This window comes from Copidosoma floridanum, unplaced genomic scaffold (genome assembly GCF_036245765.1).
Source record: "Copidosoma floridanum isolate Cflo_tuat_1 unplaced genomic scaffold, Cflo_Japanese_pri ptg000006l, whole genome shotgun sequence".
Classification (NCBI taxonomy): domain Eukaryota; kingdom Metazoa; phylum Arthropoda; class Insecta; order Hymenoptera; family Encyrtidae; genus Copidosoma; species Copidosoma floridanum.
In genome coordinates this window covers 22,827,013-22,847,919 of record NW_028321883.1, presented here as the reverse complement: position 1 = coordinate 22,847,919, position 20,907 = coordinate 22,827,013, and the positions used below count along the sequence as shown (strand labels likewise).

General features: G+C 36.7%; 1 protein-coding gene and 1 long non-coding RNA gene across 2 annotated transcripts in view; both read left to right on the top strand.

Moving 5' to 3' along the window:
• Dop2R (dopamine D2-like receptor) overlaps positions 1-20,907 on the top strand; it is a 219,942-nt gene that overhangs the window by 113,837 nt on the left and 85,198 nt on the right. The window lies entirely within an intron of this gene.
• Positions 7,678-8,966, top strand: LOC149375600 (uncharacterized). The gene is made up of 3 exons (XR_016293705.1): positions 7,678-7,747; positions 8,316-8,371; positions 8,618-8,966. It is a non-coding gene; the product is annotated as an uncharacterized LOC149375600 (long non-coding RNA).

Below are 20,907 nucleotides of genomic sequence, written 5' to 3'. Positions count from 1 at the left end.
TGAACACTTTTCCCTCATCTGACGTGATACTCCCTTTCACACGGTCATCGCTGGAAATGTTGTCGTAAATATCATACGTCCAAGGGAAACATTCAATCCAACTTCTTCTTAACCAAACATCATTTCCACTGTTGATGTGCAAAAGCGTTAATTGTACACAAAGCCCCAACAATGGTATCTCAAAAATGGATGAGCAAAGCATGCAATTCCAAGAAGAAGCCATGCACGCAACCAGATCTGTTTGATTTATTCACGACACTGCAACCCACGCATTCTATCCCCGAGGATCTTGAGTCTGGGATAATCAGCATTTTCCCATGAATTTCTAACTATGCGTTCTCGAAAGGCCTCATGCAGCTATTATTAGGAAACGTCAGGGTTGAAATATTCAGCAAACACACATACAGGCTCCCGATAACAATCGCATAATTCCTGTCAAACCAAAAGTCTCATTACCGATATATTCGACGGAAAGAAGTTATCGGTAAAAAGTTAAGAGCTGCACGAAACTTTTGGATGTGCTTTGGCATTCCATTGATGAAAAATAAAATCCAATTCATTGCCAAACGGATGACTCGAGCATGCCACTGGAAAATCCATGGTACGTCGAAATCGTTCTTCATTCGTGGATGTAATGAAGGTAGTAAAAAACAGATAACGAACAACCAGTTCTTCTTCTTCTACGGCTCTTGGCAAACAGAGCTTGGAAAATAGGGAGGAGAAGAAGAAGGGAGTCCACTAAATCGAGGAGAGGCCATGGATCACCGGTGGGGAAAAATAACTTCTGCTCGCTGCTCCGTGCTAATACGTGTGTGTACTCGCTCGTATTTCGCAAGTCCTCGTAAAATTTTTTCGCCGGCCGAACGAGATGGAGGAGTCCCGTGGCTCGGGGGGTTATAAAATTTAATAGACCAAGGGGTGGGGGGGGTGAAACAGACGCTCGCTCATGAGCTCCGGCTACCTGGGCTTTTTCTAATGCCGAGGGATGAGTGGTGGGTGTAATGGGTAAAAAAGCTCGGGCTCTTTTTTCGGTCTTGCGGGCAGTAAAAGCGCTGCGATGGACTTTAACGCACAGAGCAGTTGTGTATTTTTTCGAGGCAGCCCTTGTTTTTCTGCAGCATATTGTTGCATCGTCAGTGAATTTATTGGTCTAATAGTTTTATGTGAGTTTCGGTCCAATTTATGGCGCCGTAAGAAATTTGTTTTTTTCGAGTTTGTTGGATCTTCCTGTAACACTGAGCTTTGAATCATTTACAAAATTGTTAATGGAATGGCTATTTTGAAGGATCGTCATAAAATTGTAACGATAAAACAAACTACTGCTAAATAAAACAGCTTAATTTTAAGTTTTTCTCGTTGCAATGACTAACGTTTGGTAGTATTGCATATACTAAATGCCCATTGTGAATGTACTCGCTGGACACCAGTTGAATACGACTGAATTGTATTTTAGGATCACGTAGTTTATGTGGTGGACTATAAATTGTAGTGAAATATAAATTTTCTTTTTGGCATAAAAAATTGTCAACGTTGCCTAACACCTCATTTTTTTCTTACAACTTAATCAAAATAGTTTGAAAATTTCGTAAGATACGTTTTGTTGTATTGGCCGTTATTATATACATATGTCCATACTTGAGATTTAGTAAAAATAATTTTTCAGCTCGGGATGAAAAAATCATGCAAAACTACTTGAACATCAATGAATTGAAAAAAAAGCTGTATCATATCGTGAAACAGTACGCGTACATGGAAAAAGTTTAAAAGGTCAACCGATTATGATTCATTCGATGGCTGTACAGCTGATTCTCCATTATTTGCATACATCGCAAAAACTTGAAAGTAATATCAAAAAAGAGCAAATTTGACTCTGCGTTTTCTAAAGAGTCATTTGCTTCTTCTAAGGCGTGTGATTTATGCCTCATAGGAAAGACAGCGATAGACAAAACACGAGAGATAACCATACCGCAGATTCAAGACCGGTCCTCTTTAAAGAAGCAATGTGTCAGTCAAGCGAGCAGGTTTACTTTAGATTATCTCGAAATAGAGAATACAGCCTGCACAAGCACCACGCACACACACACACACGAGCGTACAAACTCAATGGCTGCCGGGAGCTTTCATAAAAATTCTCTGATGCCGAGCATGAAACTCCCATTGGAATTTACCACAGCGTGAAGAATTTGGAAAAGAAAGGGGGCACGAGAGCACGGCTGACGAAAACTGTTTATACGTCACCAAACCGTATTTGAAGATGGATTAGGGGCGGAGAAGCGGAAACGGACCACACGGAGGAAAGGGGTGACAGTAGAAAGTTCAGCTCACTTATTGCTTGCGTACATAGGGAAGAGTAGGTGCCGAATGATTTTTTCCGCAATGGTGTATTGCCTGCGAAATTGGGTGATTCAGAGGAAAAACACGATGTTGGCTTTGTATCGTTATGAACGAAGGTGACTTTCGCGCGCCTCGTAGGTACACTCCAGAATGGTACCTTTGTCATCTACATTTTGATGGCGGATTATATGACTCCCCTACCCTCCTTCCTGATTAAGCACGATGTATGCTGTTGCAATTGTACCGTTGTGCTGACGCTGTGGCTGTTTGTGCATTACACGTCTTGGCCGTTAAGATTCGAGAGGATAAGGACCGAGGGAAATTTATGCCTGTGTGTGTGTGCGTGTGTGTGTAGTACAAGGGAAAGATAGATGAAGAAAGGGAGAGAGCAGTTGAGATAATGTACGTATTGCTGCTGCTGCTATTGTAGTTGTTTTGAGAGCATTGCTGCGAATCCCCGACGAAAATCAGGTCTATTCATACATTAGACTCCGGATGATTGTACTTTTTCAAATAACTGTCATAGCGAATGGACTAATTTATAATGAACTTGACGAATTTTTTGTAATTATTAGCTTTTTTACTTACTTATTTTGATTGCAAACGTTTCTCATACGACTTTTTAGTTTCTTCGTAAAAATCGTAACCAGGTAGTCTTTTGAGAAAATTTTATGTTTAAAAATAATGATAACATGGTGTCCCCCACGTTTGATCAAACTCATGTTCAAAGAGTTGTAAAGGAAAAAGAATCATAATCTTACCATTGTGGGAAGATCATCGTATTAAACTTACAACATATTAAATATTCTATATTGCATTGTGGTTCAAAAATCAATCACCAGATTCGTTCCGCACAAACGGAGAAACAAGAAAGCAAATTTTATAAAATTTATTAAAACTATGATTCGGTAAAAAGAACCTACTTTGTCAACAGTTGAATACACTCCTTAGGCATGTGCAGTCCTTCCCTCAAGATCCGTTGAGATGTCAAGGATGTTCACTATTTAAACTTTTAAATCGGTTCAAACAATCAGTAAACTGTAGGGATAGTTCAGCATATAAATATTAAAAAAATCTTATTAAATTTTATTATGTATTTGTTATCACCACAAAAGATTTATCTTTATAATGATATTGTAGATCACCGCACTGTAAAAAACATTATTTAAAAAATAATTTTCAACTATATTTCACATAAAAGCCCTGAACTTGAATATCAAGTCTACTGTTATCAGATTCCCTATGGATTCAATTAAATATACATGTTTAATTTGTACCTCGTTTTTACCATCGAAATCAGCCGAATAAAGACACACACGGACGTGAACAGAGTTCAACAAAACTATGAGGATCTGAAAGTGCAATTTTTTGGACCCTCGAAAAGCCTTCAACGGCACGAATTCAGCCATGCAATCTCGCAGTGACCGGCTTTTGTGGGAAAAATCCGTCGCAATCGTCCCCGAAAAGTCCCAAAGTCCACGGAAAAAAGGAATTCTCGGAGATCAGCCTCCCGTCGCGAATACGAAATCGCGGCCCCGAACCCACGTGTGAGTCCAACCCCTCGCTGCTCACGCACTTACGTGCAATAAAAACTTTTTCTCCCGCCCAACTTGGCCCCTAAGAAATCTCCAATCCCGTGCACCGAACGTTCCGCGCATTCGACCCTGCCGAAAAAGTGGAAATGAAATCTTCCCCGCGCACACGCCACATAGCCGAGGATGGGACGGTAAAAGCTTTCGCTGCATGCGATTTGAAAGTTTTCCGCAGCTATTTGCTTGTACCCTACAAGTGCACGAACGGGGGATGGAAAAAGATGACGTGTGAGATCGCACGGGCTCTCCCTTCGTTGCTGCTAGCACTGATCCGGTGTGCTTTTATTTTTTAGTCTCGATTCCCGTTCGAATTTCGAAGTCACGTACAAGTGTTAACTATTCAGGGATGGGTAATCGGTATTTAAATTTGTCTCCTTTTTCGCTAGATGTTATTGATCTGGAGTTTGTTTTTTGTCCGACAATTTCTGACAGGAAAACTGCCAACACTTTATTATCTTTAGCGAATAAAAAAAACAAAAAATTAACCCTTGTCCAGAAAACGCCTGTTTTGCAACATACACAAGATCTCTTACATATTGTGCCAACAAATTTATCGAAATTTACCAATGAATATTAAGTGCATGATTATGCCTGACTCCATTAAGCAAAAAGTAAACTTAGAAGACTCGATTCATATAAAAAAGGAAAACTTTAATGTAGAATTCTACTTAGAAATTATTGGTTGATGTATTTTAACAGCATGAAAATCATCCAAACGTATTGTCCAATTTGAAGTAATGATAAAAAAAACTAAAAAGAAAAAACAAAACCGAACGAAGGTCGTGTAAAAAAAAAAATTGGCTATTCATGCCCTAGGGGGGGGTGAAAAAAAATTGGATTCATTCTTTGCACCACTACAGCCAACGGAACAAGCTCAACTAGGTATCGCCAGCCAAAAGTCATTCGCTTTGTGCCCCCAACTAAATTGTAGCCAGGCATTCAGCACCGGATGGGCGATTTACGATCGCGCAAGGTCGCACCTCCCCTCAATACCAACGCTGCCCGCCGCTCGCATTAATTGCCGTATTTATGGCTTCCATTCGCATGAATGGGCGCCAGGTTTTACGAGTCTCACCTTTTCCTTTTTTTCCCCTCCCCCTTTCTCGAAGCTTCCAGTGATAAAAAGACAGCGAAGGAGGATGCTCAGCTGGCGCTAGAAAACGAGATGGAGCGCGAAGCTGTCCAAGTGCGTTCTCCCATCAGGTGCGCCGCGAGAAAAAGCCATGGATCGCAATCATGATAATCTTTCGCGGGAAAAATAATTAAGGGGGATGCGACGCGAGGGGCGAACGGGAAAAAGTAGGAGGGAGAGAAAACGTTGAAGTGCAGGAAAAAAGAGATTGAAAGAGAAAGCTTTTAGCGGGTAGAGTATTTACTTTATGATCGCCGGGAGATCTGCGAATTCTTCCTCTGCGGATTTAATCTGGCTCTTAATCGCCGAGCCGAGCGGGATTTTTCTTAATACATCGAAGGAATGAGCCGGGGGAGGTGTACGGGCGAACTTTTTCCTTCATGAATGATTTTTTTTTTTTTTTTCACTTCAAGCTCCCCTAAGGGGAAATTTAATTTGAAAAATGTGCAACACGTTTTGTAAAATTTTATTCTCTAAATGTCATTGAAGTTCATTTAAGGTGGTATAATTTAAGTGGAAATGTACATGAAAATAAGTTTTTCTCTCGGAGTAATTATAAAACCCTGCAGTCTGAAGGTGTGAGTCTCTTTTCTAACAGTTGCTCAAAAAAGTTTTAAACTTTATCGATTGCTCATATAAGTCAATCAAAGCAAAGAATACAGTATTTTTGTGTATAAACTCCATACACATTCGCACTTGGCTTATGTTTGAAAATATTTTTTGTTTAATGCAATGCGTTTAAAAAAAATACATTCACATATTTTTTATATGCGATGAAATCAAACATACATTTATATTAAATGTTAATCGTACACCTATTAGTTAAGTCGGGGCTAGCTCACTGCGTATTCACATGTTTAAGTATAAGTGAATTCACGTTCGTGAGTTTATCTAATTGACACGAGCACGTCTTGTGGAAAAGTTTTGATGAACAACCTTGTACGATAAAAATTTTTCGCACAGTGCACATCTGCAGCTCATTTAGTACACGTATAAGCCCGTACATGTAAATGTTTAATAGAATTTTTTATGCTCTAATGATTTGTACATACAAGCCCATACATAGGTCATTAGCTGACTGTAACTGTGAGATAAAGTCTAAAAACAAACCAATTAAAACATAGTTACGCCTGATTGAGGTGAAAATAAAAACTTATTTGTCGTGTTAAATTTATTATTTCCAATTTTTTTTTTGGTTCAATGTGATAACTTTTAAAACAAAATATAGTGTTTTAAAAGTTTTTTTTTTTAAATCAATAAATATTATTTCGTAAACTTGCTTCGTCCTATATAATATTAATTTCGAAAAAACTCTAATAGATTTTCTCCTCCTTTGAGAGATGCATCATCCATATTCATGGATATCGAAAATTACTGCTTATATCTTCTTGGTTGGTTTGAGCTCAGAAACCCATTATGAACCTAATACTTTGTAGTAAAATTAGTAATTATACGAACATTGAGTGGCCTGGTAGCAGTATCTAGCAGACGATGCATGGCACCGAGCCTTTACATACATGTCTAATATTGGCTCTAATCTTGTGTTTTCTCATTCCTAAATAAAGTGCGCATCACTAAAAACACGATGTTTTGACGTTATTAGATATTTACAACGATGAGCCATGATTTTTACAAAAAATGTTGATGGTGAAGCTTTTCAAGAGGCTTCGTAAATACAATGATAATAATTATACACGTTCATTTTTGAATTCTCAATGCTGCCTTTGGACCAAATTATACAGACTCGTCAGTTAGCCACAAGTCGATATAGTCATGCCGTGAATAGAATAGGTGAGACGTGTTAAATGTATAACATTGACTGTGAATCAAGATAGTCAACGTATTTGCTAACAAGGTTCAAACTCCTAAATAACAAAGATTCTTCTAAGTGTCTAAGCTACATTTTTATGAATAGCACGTCATATTTGTAATTAAAAATAACGAAAAAACACATTTTCAATTAATGTAACAAAAAAGTTGTTTTGAATTTCGATACTTTGTCTAAGTAAAAATGCATAAAAAAACAAGTAATTTATAAAAAATAACTAACAGCTCTCGAATCTTCTAGAAACATATATATCTTTCTATATTGTATGGTTTTATGGAAAAAAATGTGTCGTAGCTCCCCCACTTCCAATCAGATCTGCCCCTCCACCTCCCCCAATCTACCTTACTATCTTCATTTCTCTCAAATCACGTGATTATTTATTTATTTTTACGTGATTTAACTGAAACATACTTTGGTAATCTCTCTTTTATCCATCCACAAAACTTTAAATTCGAAATATTATTAAAAATTTCTTGTCCAAATCTTATTCGTTGTTATCAATACAAATATTTACTTTATCGAATGTTGCTTATATACATACTAGCTATTTAAACGCTACATTCATGTTAAAAACGCAGTTCGAAAAAGATATTAAAAACTAAAATTTTTGTCTGAATAGTGTGAGTCATGCATATATTCAAAGAATAAGTTTAGATAAGCTTAAAACAAAATGTATTAGTGTATGATTGTTCGAAATATCCTACATAACGATGAGTGATAAGTAAGTGTCAGAAAAAGAGGGGCTGGTGCCCACTTCTAAACTGTTCATTAGTCGGAGTTGTAGAACTGAAGAAAAGCTGGACGTGGCAAGTGCTTTCGTAGTAAGAGAAGCTTTCAACAGCATCAACAAAAAATCTGAAAGTAAGTTTTTGTTTCGATATTATATAACTTTTTCACATGTATATACTATATAACGGACAGTTAGCCAACTCACCTCTCATTAAACAAACGTTATTTATTGGAAAAAAATTTTACTCTCAACGCAGTACGAAGTGGTTTCATTTATATTTTAAAAAGATTGTTAAAGCACTGCTTTCAACATGTCCTTTTTAATACTGGAATGGAATAGAATGTTACACGTTTCTCTGTGACGAAGGTATAGTAAATACTTATGAAGGTTAATGGGAGGATGGCTAGAAACATGCGTGAATCTCATTATAATAAGGAGAGGAAAATGTGTGTATTAGTTATACATTTATAAATTGGATATTCCAAAGAATCGTATGTTATTTGGATGGTAATTAAAATGATGATGCTAATAGTCCACAATGAATGAAACAACTAGTACGTTTCTCAATTTATAGATTCTTTCTCGATAGGTGAGCATGGATTTATGTTTAAAGTACAAATTAAACATGACAAAAGTTAACATGCATAATATTATAACCTACAAAAAAGTTTATTGATGGTCGTTTTTTCTAACTTTCAGAATTTTGAATCAAGTACCATGCTACGATTGATTTTGAACGCACAACTTCAATCACAGTGAATATCTTCCATTTAGGGTGTCTATACTCATTTAATATTTTTTTTTTTTTTTTTAACAAACAAATGAATAGTTTGGGCCTGTTACGACTTTTAGTTCCCCTCATACATTTGAGTGCACTTTACAAGTACTGTTCATGCTCTTTCTATACATTTTAAAGTCAATTATTTTAATAACTGTAGTAGGAACAACGTATTGATATCCTTGATTCGATCATTAACATAATTTTTTTTTTTTGACAACAGGAAAACTAAAATTTAGGAAAATTTCTCTTACCCGTGAATAACAATCACCTACAAAAGCAACAGCAAGGACAACATAGCCACCACTATATAACTCATATAATTACAGTTGCCTGTAATTTTTAACGTTACAATATGGATACGATTAATAAACAGGAAAGAAGCAGCAAGAAAGTGGCGTTTATTTGCGCCATTTGCTCCAAAGATTTTCACGACAGTGACGAATTTGGCAAGCACATAACTGAGCACTGCGACAGAAAGTCCTCTCAATTTATAAAAAGGGAATAAATTTTGTTATTGTTTTATTAAATACTTAACAATGAAATTTTTAAATACTGCAAAGTACTTGTATTCTAATTTGTTGTATAATGATCATTTGAATAAAGAAAAAAAAATCGTATACTACTAAAAAAAATTTCGTTATTAACGATGTTAAACACCAATGTTTCGTCGAGCAATGTGACGTCAACATCTAAATTGTACGTGTTATCTATACATAATAGAAACATTTTGTTCCTGCAGGGCAAAAACGTCATTACTCCCAGCAGAGCCACGAAAAATCTTATACCTACGTACCACAAGAGGAAATAACAAATGTTCCGCTATGTTATGCCCCCTTGGCTCCGCCTTGGGTGGTAATACACATGTGATTTAGAGAATTATTTATGTTCCTCCATTAATATGTAACAATACTATTGTAATTGTAAAAATCACGTTGCCTATTAGTATTTAGAGTAAGTTTAAATAATTACTTTTTCTTTTGAATATTGAGCTATTTGATTTGTACATCAAGGTTTTATGAAATGCTTTGACATTTAGTACTTATTTATATGTATTTAATCTAGTAATAAAAATATATAGACTTTATTTAAATATGCTATTCTATGATATATAATAAAAGAAAATTAAGTTGATATACTTTTTTTATATTCATTAGATATATTTTAATATTTTCATTCCAAAATGTTTTGCCACAAACCATATCTATATTAAAAACCAAGAATCATAAGGTATTTTAAAATGTGGAATTAACGACGATAAATTTTTTCAATTAGAAATGAAAAAAAGTACTTAGTTGCTTAAAAACATTTTGTTGAATTTCAGTTCTTGGGTCTTACATACAGAAGCTTTCTACTAATGGCGCTTGAAAATAGTAGCCGGAATTACTCAATAATCCATAAAATTACATTTTCTGCCAAACGAGCCAAGTATAGTGAAAAATTCAACCAATAAAATGCAATAACCGCCACCTAATTCGCGGTCATTTCTGTCGTGCGCTATTTGAGTTAAACCTAGTTCAATAAATCAGTCATATAAAAAGGTATGAGGAAGGCACATTATAAAGAAAAATTCTACAAAAAATTTTTTGACATTTTTTTTTGGCTTTTTTATCCGTATATAAAAATATTTCTTGAAATATTTTTATGAAATTATCCCCAATGTTATATATACCTTGATCACCATCAAGCAAACTTACAAAAGCTGTATTTTTCATTTCAAGATAACTGCTAATACGTTCGACAGGTATCTTCGAAATTAATAAAAAAAAAGTTTTTTTCTTCTTTTTTTTTATCAACGCCCAAATAGCTTTTTGATTGTACAATGACGAACCTGTAATGAGCTAAGCTAATAGAAGTTAAAATTGAAAAATGTAAAATTTTAGAGTACGTGATTGTAGATTGACTTTAGTTTTTTAAGACCTTGGCTCAAGTCAATAACCTTAGAATAAAATCACAATTCTTCTTCATTTAATGCTGCTTATAATTTAGAAGAAAATAAATAACTAATGTTTCAGCTTTAATCTAGCCAATTTAATATCGAGCCTTAGTTTATTGAGTTTTCAAAGGGCTTGTTGCACTCAAAGTAAGCACTAGGTATAAAAAAATATATATATATATTTCAGTCAGTGGAATGTAAGACTTTTAATAATGAATCAACTTCATATTCAAAGTTTTTGCATCTTCTTAAAAATTGCATACACGTGTATTGTTATACTGACGTAAAAACGTTGTGATTGTAATGTTGAAATTAATGTGCGAGTTAGATTTTTATTAAGAATTAAAGAGTCGAGTCAAAATAAGTAATGTTTACATTAACTATACTTAAATTAAAAAAAAAAAAAAACACATTATTACATGTACCATCATGTGGAATCTGAATCATAGGATCTTTGTATCCATGATTTATTATTTTCAAAAATTTACGGATCGACACATGAGGTCAAAAGATATCTCTTCTCCGGGAGGTCTGCCACAGGTGTCTGGCTCTGCGCTATTTATTCGCCTTAATGCACACTCTCCACAACGTCGCGTCCCTCTCTCTCTCTCTCTCCCTTTACATATATATTTATATTGGCACACTATTCTCGAGATAGATATCTTCGTGCTGTCACCTCCGGTCGTCCTCTTCGCCGAACTCCTCCCTGGCTCGACTGTTGGTGACCGGCACCTAGGCTACACACACACACACACGGACACAACCTCAAGCATACCTTCCGCTCAATTCAATCCTTCCTATCCCTATATAAATCCGATACCCATTTATCCTGACTCACTCGGATCGTCCCCAAACCTTTACCTCGAAATAACACCTAGTGCACCGTCCTCCGTGAAGTGACCTTCTCTCTGTCCTTGCCGTCACCCGGTGCTACCTGGAGTTCGTCTCAATCGTCGCGTAGACTCGGCGGCACGGTTAACTCTCGGGCAGTATTGTTCAGTGTTCTCCTATGCTCTCTTTTTGGATCCGTTTCCTCACTCTCTGCTCTACCTGTCACTTTTTCCTATATCCAATCACTCTCTCTTTCCTATCTGCTCTATGCCGCTCCACGTGATACTGACTGCGTTATGGCAGTACACTTCAACAGATACGCGCGCCCCTCCATGTATCCGAAAAATCTCCAACACACCTAAAAACCGGTAAATTATTGGAGGTTTCAAAAACTAGGGAAGCTTTAGCTACCACGTCACAAATGGTAACTGTGTGAAAAAGTGAAGGACGTCGTGTGATGGTCCGCTGAAACCCTCCAAGGCACTTTGATGCAGCGAATCCTAGTGAAAATCGGAAAGTCAAGAGTGAAAGAGATCAGCTTGAAGTTTGTGCTTTGTGAGAGGAAGATGCACGAAGAGCGAGAGAAGGGTAAGTTGCAGCATCACACGTGTAGACAGGGAGAAAGGATTCGCCAACAAATGAAGCACTGGGAATAAAATGAGATAATAAAGTGACACGAGAAGAGACAAAAACAAAAACAAAACAAAAAAAGGGGAAAAAAGTGAAAAGTCCAGTTACATAGTCTAAGACAGTTGTACTTGTGAAAATGTGAGTGAAAGAACACAGTATTTTTTACACGTAAGCTCAAGCGTAAAAACACGAATCCTTAAAATCCAGCACACAAACTGTCTGGTGCTGCTCTCGGCCATCACCTTACGTCAAGCTCTCCGCCAAGGTATCCACCTGCACTACCTGCACTTGAGCAATCTACAAGTTAAGAGAAAAACGGGTGGCTGCTTCTTCTTTTTTCCGAAAAAAAAGGCCACGAAATGTATGTACAGGCTTAAGCCTTCCAAACTCCCTACCCTTTTGCTTCGTTGTGTGCCAAAAGGAGCGTGTACGTGGGGGGGGGGGAGACTTACGTCTTGTATATTCCACGGCAAGCTCGGAGATTTGCATTTTTTACACATATGAAAAAAGGGGAAGCGAAAGAGAGCCAGCCGTTGGAGGGGTCTTGTTTTATGCATGAATTTTTAAAATTTCACAAGATAAACGTTGCGTGGGGGTAACGCGGCTCACCACGGCTACGTGAGTGATTATAATTGTTAATGTCGCTTTTCCTTCAGAAATAGAGGAATCGAGTTGTATTTAGTATTCAGAGCGGCAGTGCGGCATCATATATTTTCTCACGTCTTCTTTCAGCAATTCTTTTTATTTTACTCCATCCTTCTCGCGCGAAGGGCTTAGAATGCCTGGCTGCTTTTACATTCTGCCAGTGTTGGCTTACATTGACATTTTTTTTCAATTTTACAAAAAAAATTTGGATTAAGAAATATCAGATCCCCACTTTGGCATGTAATCAAACTGCCTCCTGCAAATTATTTTACAATACTGACTTTAATCTTCGCTGTAAATTGTGTTTTCTACTCAGTGACAGCTTGACAATTTTTTTAAGCATAGGGATTCGCAAACTTTTTGCATAAATGGATAAAAAAAAAAATGCAGCTAAGCAATGAATTCCTGAGTGAAAGGAAATAGACATTTGAACTCAGACGAAATTTTTCTACTGATCTGTTTGTGTTTTCTCCTGAATTCTCCGTAGCTAATATATTTCCCGAAAAAAAGTCCGGAACACAACACGCCCCCCGTTGGCGAAAAATTGGGTTAAGTCTCGCTGACGGGCTATAAACTTTTGCCATCCCCCTCCTTTCCTTACCTCTCGGGCGAGCCTCCTTCTTTTCCTCTCTGCTCCACGATTCCATCGATTTCTTCTTTCCTTCCTATTTCCCGGCTTTTTCTTCCCCCTCCAACTCCGTCTTATCGGGAGCAGAGTGGGGGGCAAAATCCACTTTATGCGACTGTTCTCAAGACTGCACGCTACGTATATGCAACGCGAAGAGGCAGGGGGTGAAAAAAGCACCTGTACGGGAAGCACCCGACAATGTATTGGTCCCGGAAAATTTAAGGATGGCTTACTATTTTAGAGGCAAACGACTTGGGCGACAGATACGACGTCGTTCCACCAGCGTTTATTCAACCGGGTCTTTTTAAATCAAATTTGAATCGGTTTTCCTATTTATCTTGCGACCCGGCCTAGTGAATAAGGTTCTCTCCATTAGCATATTTGAAGATACATATCAGCTGCTGTGATCTTTTCTTTACTGTACTTGAAGAAAAATTCGTGCGTACACCTTATAATAAATCGAACTATTCACTGCTCTTTACTTTGTTCATTGAATTTTTGGATGATTGACTAGTTACCTAAGGTTTTTGAATAATTAGTTTTTTTTTCATTCAAATAAACTACGATGGTATGACATAGTTACATAGTTTGTAAGTGTGAACTTGTAAACTATGTAATAGAAACAAAACATATTTTTGTAGAATCAAGTCTTTTTTATTATCAGATTCTATCGTGAAACGGTTATGAAACATGGATCTAATTTTTAAACTTTTTGGTTGTATTTCGTTCTGCATGGAGCTATTAATCTCAAATAGCTCAAGAGGTTTTTCCTGAGCGTGTCTTCCCTTCTTCGTCCTTTTTATCCTTTTTGGCGTCTCATTAACTTGAGCAGATGTCAAGATCCTCCTCTTAAACTAAACTTTATGTACGGAAGCTGCAATAAAAACTCCAGTCCTTTATTTTGCTGGTAATGCCCGACACTCCACTTCTATCGAGTCACGGTGCAAAAAACGAAAGAAAGTGTAAGGTAACGTGACGTAAAAACACAGTGGTGGACAGTAGCGCGCACATTTGAACCAAGTGTTTAATTAAAGACGATTATATCAAACGGAAGAAAGAAAGAAAGTTGGAGAGAGAAGAAGCGAACTCTTTAGTCTGCCACTCCTCTCTTGACTACGACACAATCTTGCCATTGGTATATACAGTATGTGCGTGAACTAGGAAGTAAAAGCTACAGTTATAGCAAACTTTCCGGTCATTATCGGTTTTGAAAGAAAGCAATCTCGTAGGATCCTTTCCTTGGCATCCTCCGAAACTCGTGCAAAAACGAGAATGAAAACTTTGCCGGAAACGCAAGGAAGACGGATGGTAAGAATTGAAGGGGGTTGACGGTGGTACCATTTTTCTTAGAATAATTAACTCCTTCTTTGACGGTGTCAAGTATGGATCTCTGTTGTCCGACACCAGATGTTAAAAAAGCTTCGCCATTGTCATTCTGTTTCTTTTTTTTCTCTTTGAGCTGTACTTTTGTGCTACATTTTTTCGTCCTTCAGCCATTCTACATGAGTAATTAATTACAAAAACTTTTTACCAATTCATCCGTCACTGTCAAAGATAGCTAATAGCTCTTGATTTCTCTTGGATAATAAAATACCATGTAAGTACAGCCTCTCACTTTATTTAATTGCAATTGTTCGACTTGGGCTCAGAGTCTTTTCACTTCATTTGGATAGAGACGTTCAAGACTCGAGTTCAGTAATGCTGGAAGACAATTCTTCTGCGGCATACGCGACCCACATAATTAGACAACTCAACATCACAATTTCGTTTTTACTGTCGATGAGAAAAAGTAAGAGAATTAACATTCGTACACGACTTTATTATAATTTATTTATTTTATTCAAAACAGTTGTGAATTATTGAAATATTTAAAAAAATATTATAATGCAGACCAATGTCACCATATTCTATATTTGCCTTTGCTTTAAGATTGCAATCAGTGTATTTAATTGTAAATCCCAAGGTCATCAATTTAATAAAAAATAAAGTGTAGGATCCATATATTGTCAAAACAACGTTGCTTTACGAACACACATCATTCTTCGATGTGATTCATTAAAGTTCATTTTTCTGCGTTTCACAATCATTACGGGATCCTTTGTACCTCTCACAAAAGGAGCTCCATTAAAATTAGTTACGAGTCTTACTGCGAGCTGTAATTTTTAATACAGGGCACGCAGAAACGCTGTCTCTTAAGTTCAAAGCAATTATGTGCATAATAATCAGACACTTATTACAGAGGACGAAAGAGAAGAATAAGGATAAGAAGATGAAGAAGCAGTACTGCGTTGCTACCCTCAAATGACCCATTTTACAAAAGTATTGCTACCGTCTTGGTTCTATTCCTTTATGTTTTAATAGACTGGTTCTTGTCTCTAATATTTTTGATTAGAAAGTGTCTTTGTTTTTAATTGTGTTTCATCAATGACATTTCCACTTAAATACGGGTGCACATACATATTTGCGTACAATACGTGTATACACCTATACCCATGTCCTCGCGAAATTGTTCCTCCTTCCGCAGCCGGAAATTACTGCTTGTGGCGTCGGCCGGAAATTCACGAATGAACCTTCATAATAGCAATAAGCTAGTTAGGCGTGCCTGGACCATCTCTTAGCTACCATCTTCCTTGTATTTGGTATACCTCCACATAAACATTGAGCACAATTACGTCTGTAAATCAAACAATTCCAAACCACTGGTATTCGAAGCTTTTCCAAATTTTGAATACCACTTGATACCTGAAATATTATGTGGAAAACAATTTTTGGAACATTTCCGATGCGAAAATAGGAATTTTTACTTTCAACTAACTATCTTGTTTTGGCTATTCTACGTTTACAATTATTCATTGGTAATTCTAACTTCAGATAGCTGAATTCGATGTTTGGAACGAAGCTTCGTGTTTTTATTTGGCGATTACTTTGGAATACCATTATTTTGATTGCAAGGTATACAATGTGAGTGTTTGAAACTAGCAATATTAATGGTTTTCACTTTTTCCGAGACTCAAAATTCACTACAGTAGAAATTACAGAAGGGATGAAAAATTGTCGAAATGTGCTACTCGAAGGAAAAGATACAGTCGTCCAGAAAACTTCATGTAAAACGTACCTTAAAAGCTTTAGAAATTACAATCCAAAGCATTGTAAGTCTGAAGAGTTAGATGAACCGTCTATGTATTATCTATCGTGGTTTTCTTTGAAGGCAAACATCCAACCGTGGATGGCTAGTCAAATACTTTTCATTACAACATATCGTTGTAAATTTCAATTGAATGGTTGTTCGAATTGGTATACATAATGTGTACGTGTTGTAAAGCAGAGAGTGAGACTTGAGCTACCCAATGGTTTTAAGCCAGTTACTGAGCAGAGTGTTTAAGAGATACAACTAACTGAGCATGAAGGAATAAAGGGCCCACAAGTAGGTATGCAAGAAAATGTAAAATCCACCGATAAAAATATCGTGCAACCTACGCAGTCATACACGGGGGTGGAAACCCACCTGTAGGCACCTATCCAGTTCTCAATTGCAAAACATCAAACCTCACATTAGAAGCTGCTTAGCAATTAACGCGGCTCGTTCTCACCGAGTCACACCTCCTTGGTACACATATACATCCTTTATTCTCAAATTCTCACTACACCGTCTAAGTGTATATGCCTACCACACGTACAGTGATCTATACACAAGGTCGGATTATCTCGCGCTCGCCCCACTGGAAGGAGGGGACCCCCCTGCACCACCTATGCATTACAACCTACACACACAGGGACACGCCCGAGATACCCAAGGTTTGCTCTTGACGAAACAAACAGGCATGTTTGCCTGGATATCCGGCCCCGTGTACACATTGGTGGCTGTATGCTTGCGGATAAGTATGTATACTGTAGGGAGGACAGCCACGGCGGCACGTTTGCGCGATAGCCGTACACAGCCGGTGGAGTGAGAACGTCCCGTGAAACGAAACAAACATCGTCGAACAGTGTACGTTAGGCGATTCACTGAGGTGTGCTGCATGGGGCCTGATGACTAAGGAGCGGAAGGTGTTAACTGCTTCATAAACAGTAAGCCCGTGTCACGAGGAGTTAACGTTAGCTCCCCATTTATAATATGTGTACCAGCTCGCGTTCGTTAATCTTACGCCGCTCGAAAGCTCGCGAGCTTGCGGCTGTGCTTTATGTACCGGTGTAGACGTGTGGGTTTGTTGGTGCCTGTGCGACGAAAGGTACGAGTGGTGCACGTGGTACATATATACATACGGCTTTGGTATATATACATACGCGTATATAGAGCCTTTAGATTGGTACACTCGATTCGCTCTGCTAATGTACTTCAGCCGTAATTAAACGCCCTTTCGTAATACATATATATGTATACACTGCAGTGTGCACGAAGTATGCTACTAGTGGCGGCAGTAATAGCGGCAGCCCAGTCACCTAATTGCATGCCTCTCTTCCGTTCTCGAGCTTCCTCTGAGCCCTATTCTTACGACTCGTCAATTAAAGGCCACTGCCGATTGATGCAGTTCGTACAACTCAGGATAAATATAACAACTATTTTTTTAAATTAAATCATTGCATCAAATGATTGACGAGTAGAAGTTATCAAATAAAAAATCCAAGGGCTATTCTGTAACGGAATAGCCCATGAATTTTTGGTCATTATATTTTCTTTATTGGATTTTTTTTTTTTTTCATCGACGGTACTTTAAATGTCTTATATACCTGCAGTTATGTGGTTTAAAAAATGGTATAAAAATACAGTATGGTACGATAAATACATTAAATCGTATCCTTTGAACAATGGTGTCTGATACTTAAATTCCGATTTGAAAAATGCTATCACGGTAAGACATAAGTAGAAACAGACGATTTTAGTAAGACGAATGAAAAGAATAATCACACCGTGGTACATTGTCGATGAAATATGCTCCTCCCAGTAATAAGCTTTTTCAACAATTCTAAAATTTAATTGTACAACAATCATAAGAGTTTGTTTATTTCGTTTTTGGTAAACAAAAAATTAAGTTAAATAAAAGTGTAAAAAAATTTCACTACGGAATTTATCGTTTTTCTTTCATATGAGTACATCCTCACGTTATGAAGAATTTTATTATCTTAATTTTTCATTTATTTTACCATGTAGGTGTAACAAAGACATTTAACCATGGTAAAATTTTATACAATGCTAGTGCAACGCAAGTTTTTCAAGTACAGTGTTGATTTTTTTTTTCAACTGTTGTCCTCATGTGTTATGTAGTGACTCAATATGCAGCCGTTTGGGTTGATGTCAAGAAAAATGATTTATTATCTACTAAATGATTATTGACGTTATTGTGCTACTTTTCGTAAACGTAAAGTTAATTAATTAGTTTAAAATTAATGTTTTTGTGATTTAATAATATCGACATTAGGTGCAACGAGGCAGTGTAGGATAAGCTCATTCTACTATCTCACGACTCCAAGTAGGCAGGGATGCGTTATTTTTTTTATCCTTTTTCTACAGACACGCCAGTATATATGGATAGTTTTGGAACAATTTGGAGCTCAAGAGGCAGATAGCAAAGTGCCTATTCTTCAGGGGATTTTAGCACGTACCAAGAGGGGAGAAACAGATAAAACGCAGATTTATTGGGGCTGGAGACCCATTACGTGCTTTGTAAACATACTTATGTAGTGAAAATAAAATGTATATAAATAAAATCAATGCGATCACATATATACCATTGAGGATTTTTCATGATTATAATACGTAAATTCCACCATCGGCATTTTACACCTGTTGATTTGAATAGCTCAATTTACTGGAAAATGAAGAGCATTCAATCAGAATTTTATACTGCGTATATCAAGTAATGTTCTACAAGTTTTTACGTTAGAGTATTACAATTATTATTATTATTTTTTTTTAATTTGACATAAAAATTATTGTTCCAATAAAAAATTAACACAACAATTTTTTTTCGTTAAGATAAACAGTAGTTGCTTATCGTTGATGTTACGAAAGTGGAAATTGGATAACGTCCACTGCATTCTCTTATCTCGAAACTACTCAAGTGATTTGCTCTACTTTCTTTTGCTCATCTGGGCGTTGGAGTTGAGGGAAAAGACCAACTACATTGTATTACCCATATCGTAACCTCATCAGTTTACAAACTTTGGTCTTTCTCGTCTGGCTAGTTTAGAACATAAAAAGAATCTTTTTTTTCTTTTTATTTTCAGAAACTAAACACAACTTCTGGATGAGCCTCAAAATACGTATTTGTAAGGAAAAAGTTGCTCCCTCAGTAGAAGAAATTTGTACCCGTGGTAAAATTTCGTTCTTAAAGATCAACTAATTTTAAAAGTTTGCCGTTTTTCTCAACTATAAAAAAAAAGCTTTACAAGTAGCTAGCCAGTGTGGACTTATGAAAAGTCAGGCATAAAATTTATACTTACAAACTTTAATTAAAAAAGTAACATTCTACGAATGGTATGAGGTTCATAGGGAGTACACATCTTACACATCGTATACTTGTAATATTTGGACAACAGTTGGTTTGAAATCATAAAATCGTGTACAAACGCATAGGCATAACGATGAGGTCATACAGATGAAAAAATAATGTTCAATTATACCTTGTCTCTCTAGAATTGAACTCCAAAGCTCTCGTCAGATCCCTCGCAAAGGCGATAATTGATGAATAGTAATTACTGCTTGGACCTTGACGAGTGGCACGTAATTGCCTTTGAGATGCCACTTAAGCTCCAAGTTTCTAATGATAGAAGGTGTCTTGGGTATATTATGCAGCTCATGCCTTATTAGTGATAGAGAATCAAGGACATTTGATTAATTGCTCTATTTTATTTATTGTTGTGTAATGGTTGCACCTGCTTTATATTGTGACTAACTGTAAACTTTATTTTTATGTTTCAGGTAAGTGTCACATGGATTTACCGTACCTTGTGGCTGTTTTCATTGTAAGTGCACCTAATTCTATCGTTAAATTGAAAAATATGTTGGCTCAAGCCATTTTGCTGAATGTGTTTAACTCAATAACTTAGCTGCGTTTCTAAAAATTGAAAAGTATCAAAAATATGTGTGCATGTACCTACATTATACAAAGAGTCGGAAGAAACGGCAACGTTTATGATATACCATGGGGAAAGTAATTGATTAAATAAAGATTTGACAGTTAGATGATTTTTAGTTGGCTATTATTACCTCATGATTAGTATACAAAGAAAACGAATGGTTACCTCTATAATATAGAGTCTTTATGTTATTTTATACATGTGCTTTAATCAATTCTTTGAATTAAATGTTTTGCTTAATTTCAAGCTTTCAGTATTCATGGCAAACGATACAATTTCTTACGATTGAATAATGTTTACATAAATGTAGTCGGGTATGATTAATCAATGGTTAAAGCTAACGTATTGATATCGAATCGCACATTTTACTGAACCTGGTCTTAACCATATTCCAATCATCGATTGCGTATCAATCGACGTCATTAACTTGGTACATGATCAATAGATATGACAAAAAAGTTATCGAATATAAGAAGTTAAAGCGTTCGGAGTCCGTTTAACAATAAAGGGCTCGTTATCCCTTTTCATTAGTGCCCCCAACTCATCAACCAGCACATCTTCCTTCCTCGAATCTCCCCTCAATCCTCCCCGAAATTCAAAAGTAAAGACGATCCCATACATGGAGAGAGAGAGAGAGAGAGGGACGGACTAGCATCAGTTACGAATTCTGCGGCAAAGCTCCGGCATCAGCAGCATCCTGCTTTACATCAGCCTTCATCGGTTTGTATTAATATCCAGTATTCATGAGAACGACAGCCTGTGTGTT